This window comes from Mesocricetus auratus, unplaced genomic scaffold (genome assembly GCF_017639785.1).
Source record: "Mesocricetus auratus isolate SY011 unplaced genomic scaffold, BCM_Maur_2.0 Super-Scaffold_100025, whole genome shotgun sequence".
NCBI classification, from domain to species: Eukaryota; Metazoa; Chordata; class Mammalia; order Rodentia; family Cricetidae; genus Mesocricetus; species Mesocricetus auratus.
The window spans coordinates 4904597-4917091 of record NW_024429206.1 but is presented as its reverse complement, the minus strand read 5'-3'; the positions used below and the strand labels follow the sequence as shown (position 1 = coordinate 4917091).

The 12495-nt window shown below is 53.5% G+C and overlaps 1 protein-coding gene across 5 annotated transcripts in view; it reads right to left on the bottom strand.

Moving 5' to 3' along the window:
* The window catches only part of Wscd2 (WSC domain containing 2), an 81731-nt gene extending 76316 nt beyond the window's left edge, over window positions 1-5415 (bottom strand). For 2 of the 5 annotated variants that reach the window (XM_040731257.1, XM_005078924.4), the window contains exon 1: window positions 4935-5398. The gene's annotated coding sequence lies outside the window, so the exon portion shown is untranslated. Of the gene's footprint in view, window positions 1-1776; window positions 3020-3224; window positions 4882-4934 lie in introns of those variants that run through there. The other 3 variants (XM_013119791.3, XM_040731258.1, XM_040731256.1) reach the window with 3 other exon arrangements.
* Between the last annotated feature and the right edge of the window lie 7080 nt (window positions 5416-12495).

Sequence of the window (12495 nt, the reverse complement as noted above, 5' to 3'; positions counted from 1 at the left end):
ACAAAGGGTTACCCTCCCAGGACAGTTTTTCTCTGTGCCATTTGGCTGTCTGCTCTACAAAGGGGAGGGGAGGACTGCCATTCAGTGTGAGATGAAGTGTGCCAGGAGCTTGCAGAGGGCTTGGTGAACATGATCTCCGTCATAAACTCCCAGTGTTGTGGGACCAGAGCTCCACTCAGGAGGGGTGAGGGGCTGAAAAGTCCTGCCTCATGGACCTCAGGTGCCCCCAGAGCCTAGGCCCTTCTGCCTCTCCAGACTGCGAGCTCCTTGAGGACAGAGCTGGGAATCTCACCACTGGAGCTTCTGTGACCAGCACAGAACATGCCACCCAGAGGAATCCCAGCAAACACTGGGACTGGCAGATCCTGACACCAAATAGATGGATGAATACACGAGTGAAAGATTGATGGGTAGCTGGATGAGCACATGTGTCTATGGATGGACAGACAGGTAAACAGGCAGACAGATGGGTGGATGGATGGATGGGTAGATGGGCAGCTGCATCAACAGATGCATGGAGGGATGGATGGATAGGTTAGTAGGTGGGAAGGGGAATGCGTTGACTGATGATGGATGGTTAGGGAATTTCCCCCACATCCACACGGACACTGGCTTGTTCTGTGCGTTGACCCATTCCCATCGATGTATCCTTCAGGCAAACTCATTGGAAAAGGTCTCACGAGCTCTGATATCTATTATGTCAGGCTTGCCTTCCGGCACTGGGGAGGCAATATGATATCATATTTAAAATGTACTCTGTGACATCAGGTGGCCTCTGTGAATTCCCAGGAAGGCCTTTTTCTGGGCTGTGTGACCCAGATAATTCAACAGACCTCTCTGAGTCTGTAATAGAGATTGTCTCATAGGGCTCCCATGAGTGACAGGTGACATGAGTGTCAAGTACGCACTCTCTACCTGACATGTGCTTGAGCCCAGCTTGAGCCCAGCAGAGAGCTCGTGGGCCTGGGGTGGCCACCATGAGCAGCACACTGTGTGGCTCTATGTAGAACACCAGGGTCGGACAGAGTCGGGAAGGCAAACTACTTAGTGGCCACCATGTTCCTCAGCTAGGACCACAGTGATGGTGCATATTAAACAGGCCCCCATGGCTTCCCTAGCTCACCCGTTTGTGACCAGGCTGAACTCTGCTCCTCTCTGAGGCTAGCACCAGGGTTGGGAGGCAGCAGCAGCCCAAGACGAGCCCTGTCTGTCAGTCAGGCACACACACACACACACACACACACACACACACACACACACACACACACACACACACACACACACACATTGTCACTCCCACCTCTTCTAATGGGCAGTGACAGTCACAGGACTGAACCCAACCATGGGTCAAGAGTGCAAACCCTGCCTGCCTCTAGAGTGAAACAACAGTGAAATGAGGCCTCAGGGCCAAGGCTATGGACACAGGAGGAGGGGCCGGAAACACATGTGTCCCTCAGCCCTGCGTCAGCAAGCCTGGGGAAGGAAGGGCTTGTGCCCCCCTCACTGGCCTCTCACCTTCACTCCACCTCCGTACCAGGAGGACCCTGAGCAGGTGCCCTGTCAGCCCCCGGGACCAGAGACCCAACCCGTGCATCACCCCAGTTCCCACCTTCCAAACATCTGGACCTGCTCCGGGGAGCCATTAATCTCCGGCAATTTCTTCCCTCACTTGAGTTGTTTATTTAAGGAAAACAAGTTGCTCCTAATTAGAAGCGCCGTGGAGACACTCGGCACATCAGAGCTACCTGCTTTCAGACATTCTGCCTGAATGCATACCTGTGCTCCCAGCATCTGTGGGTGTGTGCAGCAACTGTCCTGGGTGGGGCTTCCGGCAAGAGAGACTTGGGCGTGTGCGTGGGCGGTGAGGTAGGCTGGGAATGCACAGTGCTCTGGAGTGCCTGGGACCACACACACCGTCCCAATGAGCTTGGAGGTGGCACAGGTAGACTGGCGTTCTCAGGGTGCCCAGCTGAAAGCACACGAAGGAAGTACCGCAGCTCGGGCTGGCCGATGCTGCGTGTTCACCCTGTTCCCATCACGTGTGCACACCTCCATAGCCACCCAGCCACACACGTGAGGCACCTGTAGAAGCCACATGGCCATACACAGGCATGTACTACAGTAACATACAAGATGTTGCAAGCTGATACCGGGGGACATACATCCAGCAGTTCACTCGCCCATAGGAGATGTGTGTGAAAGTTAGGCACGGGCACACTCAAATGGACACTGTAGATGCCCACACTAGGAAACACACATGCACCAGCATGATACAACTAAACGTGCAATGTTCCACACATACACTCACTTGTGTGTATGTCTGTGCGCACACAAGTGTGCATGGCAACACAGAGGCACAAACCCATAGAAACACACATATGTGCAGAGACATGACACTCACAGGCTTCGAAATTCATATGCAGAGGCCTGCTGATATGGGAATGCAGGGATGTACACATGCCCAGAGAAGGCTGAGCTGGCATGTCAGCTGCACCTCTCAGTGTGGATGGATAGACAGGTCTGAAATGTACTGAGAGCCACACAGATATGTGTGTCCCCAGCTGCCCAGCACGAACTCACCTCACATTCCTCATGCACACGTGCAGGTGGCTGTTCTCTCAGAGGCACACAGGCACAGCCTGCACATCCATGAACACACATGCTCATTAGATGTCAAGTTCAGCCTGGCTATTCAGACACGTGCACACACACATGGTTGGTGCACTCATGAGTACATGTGCAAACGCTGCAGTGACTGCACATGGCTTCCGGCACACACATGCCCTCTGCACCCCAGTCCACCAGGAGGGCCAACTGTTTATTCCTTAATGTCCTGAAAGTCAGCTGTGCCAACTCTACCAGTGCATAGTAGATCCATACATAAACTGCCCATCTGTGCCCACTGTCAGTCCACACAAGACAAACACTGCCCGCCTCCTTCCCCGGGCTCAGCAAGAACCCAAGCCATCCCCTGGGAGGCTTTACAGCCAGTCAGAAAGGAATGAAACCATCCACTGCCCCTCTCCCTGCAGTCTCTGACTTTGCCCCACCCCCACCACAAATCCAGAAAGCATGTTTCTCCCAGCATTGGTTGTTCCTGCCAGGAACAGCAGCCTGCCATGCCCAGCCCTGAGGCAGACTGGATGCCTGACCCGGAACAGACAGAATGTCCCTGCCCTGGGTCCCTAGACAGCTGCAAAGTTGAAGCCATGGAGACAGCTTACCTCCATCTCCTGTTGTCATGACGACGCAGCAGCTGGGTGCATCCAGCCCTCCCAGACTGCCCTGGGCTCCCCACTGGGAGCAGCTGGTCCAGCAGCGGTTTTAAAAGGAAGCAAGAAGGGTGGGGAGGGCAGGTATCCTGCAATTGGAGAGACCTAGGACCCTGGCCCCAGCTAAGGATCCTTGGAGCTCTGTGGAAGCCTCCCTGGGAGAATGGTTCCCAGGATTCACGCATGAGACTTCCAAATGGGCATCCCCATTGCTCCCTTACTCTGCCAGACTGTGACGCGTGCTCCCAGCATCATCCCAGTCAGTGCTCCCAGCACCTTCCTAAGTAGGAACTATAAACTCTTACTTTACAGTGGAGGAGTGGCCAGGGGCCACTCAGATCTACTTTGAGACCTGGGTTCCTAAATACTAACCTCTACCACACACACACACACACACACACACACACACCCTGAGATCTTAAAAATTCCCACCTGTCACATTGCTGAGGGCCACATAGTGGCCCGAATGAGGATCTCTGAGGATACGTAGCATATCTTCATTCTTATGGAAACGGTAGCTGAGCTCAGAGAGGCCTGGTAGTTTGCCCTAAGTCACACAGCAAGTCAAAGGCAGGTTTGAAGCTACCTCCTGAATCAGGGCTGGGGCTCCCGGAAGAGCCCTGGCACAGACTCTGACACCCCGGAGGATTTGCCTGGATTTGGGCAGCCTGGGGAAGTGGCTTCTAACTTGAGATTAGAATCCTAAACTAAGGCAGGACATCCTTAAAATCTCACCTAACCCCTCAAGAGCTGTCCAAGAACTCCCGGCAATGCCATTCCACAAAGACAGGCACCCAGTCCCAGCAGGAGGCTGATCCACCACCAAGGGATCATTTCCAAACACAGCTCTTGGCCAGAAGTGCACCCAGTCTCTGTATCTAGGGGACATCAAGTCTGCCAAGGATCAACCAGTATGCCAGTGACCCCAGCCCCAGGCAGGAACGGAGGACAGTGATGTCCAGAATGTGCACACAGGGGGTGGCCTCTTGGAAGTGTGTGTTCCCTAGGGAGAAAGGTGTGTGACCACACTCAGAGCGGTGATCTGGTTTGGGACAGCTTCAGGGACCTGAACTGGGCAGTCAGGGGCTGGGAAGGAGGTGGCCAGCAGCCCGGCCACGGGTCCCCTCTTAACATCTCATTAAGGAGTGATGGCAGCTATCTTTGTTTGTTTGGTTTTTTCCCCTTTCTTTCTCTCTCTAAAGGAGTAGCTCCTTCTGGATCCTCAAGGAATGGGGTGTGCCCCTTGGGGGTCTCAGAAGTCGAGGAGCTTCTGGGCGGGTACTTGGGCCTGCTCGGGTTTGGAGAGGGACAAGTGGCTTTCTCTCCACACACCCCTCAGGACCCACAGAAGCCAGTCTGCAAAGTGGGCTTCCAGAGCCCTCGCTGCGGGGGGCCCTGGCTACCGCTTGGTTCCCCAGTGCGGGCGCCACCCCAAGGCTGGCTCATAGGTACCGCGCTGGCTCCTTCTCCCCAGGCTGGGAGCTGGCCCGGCAGCGGAGTGCTGCGTGAGTCTGATCTAAGGCCCCCCGCTGTTCCAACAGACCCACGGCCCAGGGATGTCCCCAAGCGCGTCCGCCGCCGGAGAAAGTTTGTCATCTCCCCGGAGCCTCCATCACCTCTCCGCAGCGCGGGGCTCGCTGGGGACCCGCGGCCACTGCTTACCTGGAGATGCGCCGATGTCTCCGTACCCAGTGAGGCGCAGCGCAGAGCAGAGAGCACTGGTCGCGGAACACGGAGCACGGAACAAGAGCGGCGGAGCCGGGGCTGGAGCTGAGTTAGGCTGAGGCCGGGGCATGAGGCTGGGGCTGTGCGGGCACCCGCACTCCCGGCCCTGCTGGAGCAGTCTGCAGCCCGAGCTCCCGCTCCCGCCGCCTCCCCGCAGCCCGGCCCGGCCGCCCGCACTTAACTCCTTGCGTCCCGGCCTCCCGCCGCGCCCGCCGCAGGCCTGGGCTCCAGGTTGAGCATTGCGCTGAGCCCCGCTTCTGGGCTGCGGACAAATGCACGGAGCAGGGAAGGGCTGGGGCCTGGCGGGAGCATGGTACGCGCTGGCCGCTGCTGCTCAGAGCCCTGGCCCGGCGCCCGCCCGGCAGGCAGCTAAAGAAATCCAACAAAGGGCAGTTTTGTTGATGGGTGTTCAGCGTGTTGTTTTAACCGGCCTGGAGTTTTACCTGTGTGGCCTCTGGGCTATCGAACTCCCTCTCTGAGCTTGTGTGATCCTAGGCTGATGGCCCAGCTCCTGGATGACACCCGCTGAGGTCTCTGAGGGGGCCCAGGGTCATCAAAGATCGAAACACAGGGGCTCCTGGGATGTCAACAGCCCGGTTTGCAGATGCAGCGTGATTCCAGGTTAGGTCCAAGGGTGACTAGAAAAATCTAGGTGTAAATATTTTTATTTTATTTTACTCATTTACTTACTTTGGTTTTTTTGAGACAGGGTTTTTCTATGTAGCCCTGGCTGTCCTGGAACTCATAATGTAGACCAGGCTGACCTTGAACTCATAGAGATCTGCCTGCTTTTGCCTCTGCGTCCTGAGCTTGGGTGTAATAAGCATTTTATTCATTCATTCATTCCGCAGGCCCAGATGTATAAACTTGTGTGACATGATGCCTGTGTGAGGTCTGAGGATAACCCTGGGTGTCAGTCCTCGCTTCTACCCTCTCCTGGGATTCTTCCAAGACCGATGCCTTACCACTTGGCCACTGCGTCTTCAACCTTGTATCTTAGCAGGGTTACTGATGTAAGCTAGTGCTTACATGGTTCTGGAGATTTGATCTCAGGCCCTCATGCTTACCCAGAAAGTGCTTTACCCACGGGGCCTCCTCCCCAGCCCAAGACCTGGTTTTGCATTTTTAAATGCCAATTGTGGAGCTAAACAGAACTGGGTTCAAGTGCCCGTGTTTAGCTGTTTCCTGGCCGTGTGGCCCTGACCAAGTTGCCTCAGTTTCCCCACCTGGACAGGAGCAGCTCAGACCTATTAGACTGGCAATGTGAGGATTACAGGATTAACACCATGTGAAACCTCACAGCCTCCCCCCTCATTATTGCCTAGAATGCAAACATCTTGGGCATTTGCTAATTCTTAACATCTAGTCGCTCTGACAAAACACCCCACTAAGGCATCTGAAAGGCAAGAGTCTGTTTTGGCTGCTGGACCGAAGGCACTGTCCATCAAGGAAGCAGGGTGACAGAGCCCACAGTCAGGGAGCAGAGGCCAGTGAAGGTACTCAGTGTGCTATTCTCTTACTTCTGTCTGGGACTCCCGCCTGGGGAATGGTACCAACAACATTCAGGATAGGTTTCCCCTCCCAAAGTGACCTGGCTAGTTTTATGTCAACTTGGCACAGGCTAGAGTCATCAGAGAGGAGAGAACCTCCATTGAGAAAATGCCTCCATAAGATCAGGCTGTGGGCAAGCCTGTAGGACATTTTCTTAATCAGTGATTGATGGGGAGGGCCCAGCCCATAGTGGGTGGGGCCATCCCTGGGCTGGTGGCCCTGGATTCTATAAGAAAGTAACCTGAGCAAGCCATGGGGAGCAAGCCAGTAAGCAGCACCCCTCCATGGCCTCTACATCAGCATCAGCCTCCAGGTCCCTGCCCTGCTTGCGTTCCTGTCCTGACTTCCCTCAGTGATGCGGGAGTGGAAGCCAAATAAACCCTCTCCTCCCCAAGTTGCTTTTGGTCAAGGTGTCTCATCACAGCAATAGTAACCCTGACTGTTGCTATGACACCCAGATAAAACACTCTGAAAGCAGCCTTACAGACACAGCCAGGTGTGCATCCGAGCCGGCTCCAAGTCCAGTGAGGCAGACAGTGAAGATGAGCCCTGGCAGGTTCTAACTCCAGAGTTAGTGGCTGGATGCTTTGGGTAAAGTTCCTTAACCTCTCTGGCCTCAGTTGCTTCATCAGACAATAGCCCTGGCAAGGCAACAAAGTTGCCTAAGGCTGATGGGTCTTTTCATGCCCTTCTTGTTCTCTCTGCACTTGTGTCTGTGGGGGGCCTAGCCCTATTGCTAGTCTCCACAGGTAAGAGACAACATGCGGAGTGAGCAGTGGCTGCGGGAGTTCACAGACCACACACCCAGGAATGAGTGGAGCCTGGCTTCTGAACCCCATTGCTGAGGGCCAACTGTGCTCTAGGCTTGTCCCTGCTGTGACCTGGGAATGGGGGTCCTAAGTGGAGCTCCAACCTCCCCTCAGGTTCTTCGAGAGCTCAGGGCTTGCTGCTTCAGACTTGAGTAAAGACCCAAGCAAGACAGCGGCCTGAAACGGATCAGAAAGATCAAGAGGTGATGTCAGAGAGTTTCTCAGTGCAAGATCAGACAACACCTCCGAGCTTCGTTCATAGAACGAGTCCCAGCCCGTGCGTCACTGTCATTCGAAGCAAGGCCTCTAAAAATAGAATTTGCTCTAATTTTGGGTGTAGCCAAGGCAAAAGGAAAGAATGTGCCAGAATGCAGAGGGCCACGTCCAGCAGTGAGTAACTCCCTTTGATGGCATTGTCCTATTGGAAGGAAAGAACTTGTCTTCAGACTATCCTAGTGACAGAGGACTATGGAGTCAGCTACACCCAGGACAAAGCTCAGACCCTGCCACCTGCCAGCTGGGCAGCCTTGGGGAAATTAATTAACCTCTCTGGACTTCCATGTTTTAAAAACAGAGATAACAATCCTCAGCTCTGGAGGGCTGCGTGCAGGTTGAGTGGTGTCTGTGAACCGCTTGCCAGTTGGCTGACTGTGCACGCATTAGGCACACTGTGACCTGTGGTCAGTGTGACATGGGGTGGGGGGTAGTTGACAGCCCAGGTAAGTGAGAGAATGGCCCTGGAATGTGAGCGCATTCAGGGTTCCCAGGGAGAGGTTTCTGTTTAGATTTAGTTGCAGGGGCGGAGTAAGGGGCACACATGTCACTGTTACATATGAAAAAGAGAATGCAGTGTTGGTTTAGTGGGCACCCGTGACCCCAGTGATATCATCCCAGAGGCTGAGGCAGGAGGATGGAAAATTTGAGGCTAGTCTGGGGAACAGCAGATTCAAACAGGGGGGTATATCCCAGAGCACTGGTTAGGGATGTTTTGTTTTTGTTTATTCAGATGTAAAAATCTTTTTGTATGTGCCTGATGTGTGTGTGGCACATGAGCCATGTGTGTCCTCACAGGTTCGTGTGGCAGAGGACAACCTCAGCCAGTCCTCACCTCCCACCTTGTTTGAGACAGGGTCTCTCATTTGCTAGGCTGTACTCTGGGCTAGCTGGCCAAGGTGTGCTGGGGAATTCTGGCTCCTCCTCCCGTCTCTTTGTAGGAGTAATGGCATTACAGACAGGAGTCTCAGAGCTGGGGTTTATGTGAGTTCTGGGGATTAGAAAGTGGGCTCAGGGGCTCAGAAAGTGTGGTATCCACTGAGCCATCTTTATTTTATTATTATTATTATTATTATTATTATTATTATTATTATTATTTGTTGTTGTTGTTATTACAAGGTCTCATTATGGCCAGGTGTTGGTGGCTCACGACTTTATGTCGGCACTCGGGAAACAGAGGCAGGCAGATCTCTGTGCGTTTGAGGCCAGCCTGGTTTACAGAGCGAGTTCCAGGACAGCCTCCAAAGCAACACAGAGAAATCCTGTCTCAAAAACAAAACAAAACAAAAACAAAACAAACCCCAAGGGCTCATTATGTAGCCCAGGCTAGCCCTGAACTTGTGATCCTCCTGCGTCAGCCTCCCCAGTGCTAGGATTCACGACTCCTGGCCTTGACTCTAGGTGGTTTCAGGTGTCTGGAGCACAGTGAAACCATCGTGAAAGAGATTATGAAACGCCCCTCTTTTATTTTGGCTGCAGTTGTCCCACGCTGGCCTAGAGCTAGCTATGTAGGTGATCCGTGAAGTTCTAGACTCCCCCCACCCTTCAGCTTTTGAGGTCTGGAGTTACAAGAACGCACTAGGCTGCTGGGGATCACACCTAGAGCCTTGTCCCTGTAGTGCAGCACCCAGTGAGCACTGTGTCATCAACTGAGCCACATCCCACCCCCAGAGCCATCTTTTCTATTTCTAAGTGGCCCCAAAGCGGATACTAACACAGACTGGATATGAAATGTCTCCCACTCACTCTCGTGTTTGGACGCACGGTCCCCAGCTAGCCTGGGACCTTCAGGTGAGACAGAACTAAAGGAGACGGGTCTGGAGGGTCTGGAGGCCTTACTTCCTGTCGGGTCTCCTTGCTTCCTGGCTCTGTAACCTGTGGCTCATGATCCTACCGACATGCCTTATCCACAGTGGTGGACAGCATCCTTCTAACCTGTGAGCCAAAGTAAGCCCTCGCTAAGGCGGCTTCTCGGGTGTCTAGCAGTGGGAAAAAGGATTCCTATGTTTAACACACATGGTCATGTCTTAAAACATGGATGCAGTAGGAAACGCTATGGCCACACAGCACTGTCTTCCTTTGGTGGAGTAGTGTACAACTGTGATAATGAATGAACTGTTGAGAGCACACAGATGAACGTCACAGATAAAATTTCAAACAAAAGGAGGCAGACCCGCCATGGTTCCCAGGTCTTTCTTTTTCTCTTCCTTCCTTCCTTCCTTCCTTCCTTCCTTCCTTCCTTCCTTCCTTCCTTCCTTCCTTCCTTCCTTCCCTCCCTCCCTCCCTTCTTTCTTTCTTTTTTTTTAAGACAGGACAGGGTTTCTCTGTGTAGCTCTGTAGACCAGGCTGGCCTCAAACGAGTGCTGGGATTAAAGGTGGGCGCCACCACCGCCGGGCCTGTTGCCATTTCTCTATGGAGTTCAGAAGCTCAGGAGTTGGGGGCAGGGGTTGGAAGCTGTCAAATACTGCTGGGTGAAGCAGGGACTTGGTGGCTGTGACTCCTGGTTTTGTAGGTGTGGTTTTCGAGAAAGACCTGGACTTGTTCTACTGAATTAATTAAAAAAATATTTAAATTTGCAAGTTCTGGTATTTAAACCTTTATTGGCTACAGAGGCTTAATCACCACCCTGGATGGTCCGATTGACAGAGAGGTCACATGGCAGGCTAAACGACCCCCCCTCTCCCAGCACTGGCCCTGAACTCACCCACTGCAGGCTTGCTTCCAGCTACCGGAGAGGGGGATTGTGTTTGGAGAACCAGGGCAGGTGGGGACGAGGACCGGGCCTGGGACATGTGATCCAGGGAGACAGGCTGGCCACCCAAATTATCTGATTTGGCAGATTCCCCGGATCAAATGACCCAGATAACGGCACCGGCCACCCTGACACCACACAGCAAAGCCAGAATATCTGTAAGGGAGACCTTTTGGCTAGGGCCACACTGTGGGCAAGAAGAACAAGACCCAGGGTCTGGTTTCTGCAAGAGGGTCATGGGAGTCTGTGAGAGCGCAGAACACAGGGTTAGCTTGGCCCAAAGGTCCACCAGCCCCACCCTGCCCCGCCCTGCAATGACACTTTATGCCCTGGCAAAGGGCACACCTGGGATCACCGCTCAGAGCTCTGAGCTTGCTTCTTCTCATTTACTCCTAACACTCCACAGCCCTAGGAGAACAAGGAGGGAAACTGAGGCCCACAGTGCCCAAATGACTGGTCTTTAGGAAGTCCCACCATTTGGTTCTGGCTTCCACACGACTGTGCCCTCTGCCTCCAGAAGGGACTTTTCCATTTCCCATCCGGGCTCCTCCCTCTCAGGTTCCACTATGAGTGTGACCTCAGCAGGCCTGTGCCCATCTGCGGGAGGTGTCTGCGGAAGCTAAAGGAAGAAGCCAGAGACAGCAAGGAGGGACTTCAGACTGTCAATCTGGTCAGATTCTGGGGTGGGGAAAGGAGTGATGTAGGGGGGGGAAGAAGGAACAAAGGAAGGAGGGGAGGAGGAAGGGAGGGAGGGGGCGGACCCCGCCGCTGGGCAGACTGCCCAGTGGGCAGAGTCTTGGGTCAGGGGGTGTGGCTCACAGTAGCCGCCCCCCACATCACCAGAGCAGACAGTTTCCAGAGGGTAAGCAGAGTTGTTAGCTTGTTCAGTTTGCTGGGTGGGAGGGGGTGTGGGGAGCGTCTCTTGGGCACCTGTTGCTTATCCTCCTTAGTTGTTTGTCCCTCTGGCCTCTAAATTACACCAGGGAGGGGGTGTCTTGTCCTCAGAGCAGTCTGGCTTATAGTAGATGCTCAGGTAGCTGATGCCTCTGACCAACCTGCGTCTGCTGGTGGACAGGCATTTCCTGAGGGTGTCCATCTATCCCAGGTGGTGGGATTGATGGACATTTTAATGCTACAAATGAGGGCTCAGATGTCAGATCCGGGTTCAAGTTTTAGACTCAAGTCTGCTTCACTATACGGTCTTAGGAGAGTGGTCTTGCACTGTGGACTCAGTTTGCCCACAGAGAAATGGGAGAGTCGTGTCTGCTGCAAATGACACAGGTTATAACCACTGTGAAGCATCTGAATACCCCTTACGGAAAGCAGAGAGGGCCAGCCTCAAGGGCCGTCCTGTGGCAGCCTGCGCTGGAAGACGGGTCCACCACTGTTCTTCCCAGCTAGTGTTCTCCAGAAGATTTTCACATTGTTAGGAACTCAAACCTCAGCCATAGCCATGTGACCATGTGACCCTTGTATCTGTTGATTTAATTGCACTTTGCTAATAGAGACAGACACTGGAGGGCCTGTGGGTGAAGTGACTTCCCCAAAGCCATAGAACGTGAAGATCTCAGGCCTGGGATGTCCTGATTCTTTATGGAAATTTTCCATAGGTCCTTGTGGTTGATGGGCCAGGCTAGTGGGTCAACCTCAGAGACACCTTAACAAAGTCCATATTCTTTCCAGAGAGAGACACCGGGCTGCCCTCCTCTTCTGGCATCTTCCAATTTGGATGCCCCAATCTCTCTCTCTCTCTCTGTTTTTCAAGACAGGGTTTCTCTGTATTGTTTTGGAGGCTGTCCTGGAACTCGCTCTGTAAACCAGGCTGGCTTCGAACTCACAGAGATCCACCTGCCTCTGCCTCCTAAGTGTGGGATTAAAGGTGTGCGCCACCAACACCCAGCTTTGGATGCACCAATCTCTTAGGAGGAAAGAGAACGATGGGCTGCAGGTTACAGGGTTTTTACCTTGGATTTGGACAAGTCAGTGTGGCCAGTTACAGGGCTGCTGCCATCTCTCCTGTTCTCACTGGTCAGCCCTCCTCCTTGTAAATGTACTTGGGAACCACTGCTGGCTAACAGAGGCAGTATTTGCTGGGCTCTGGCTTCATGGAAG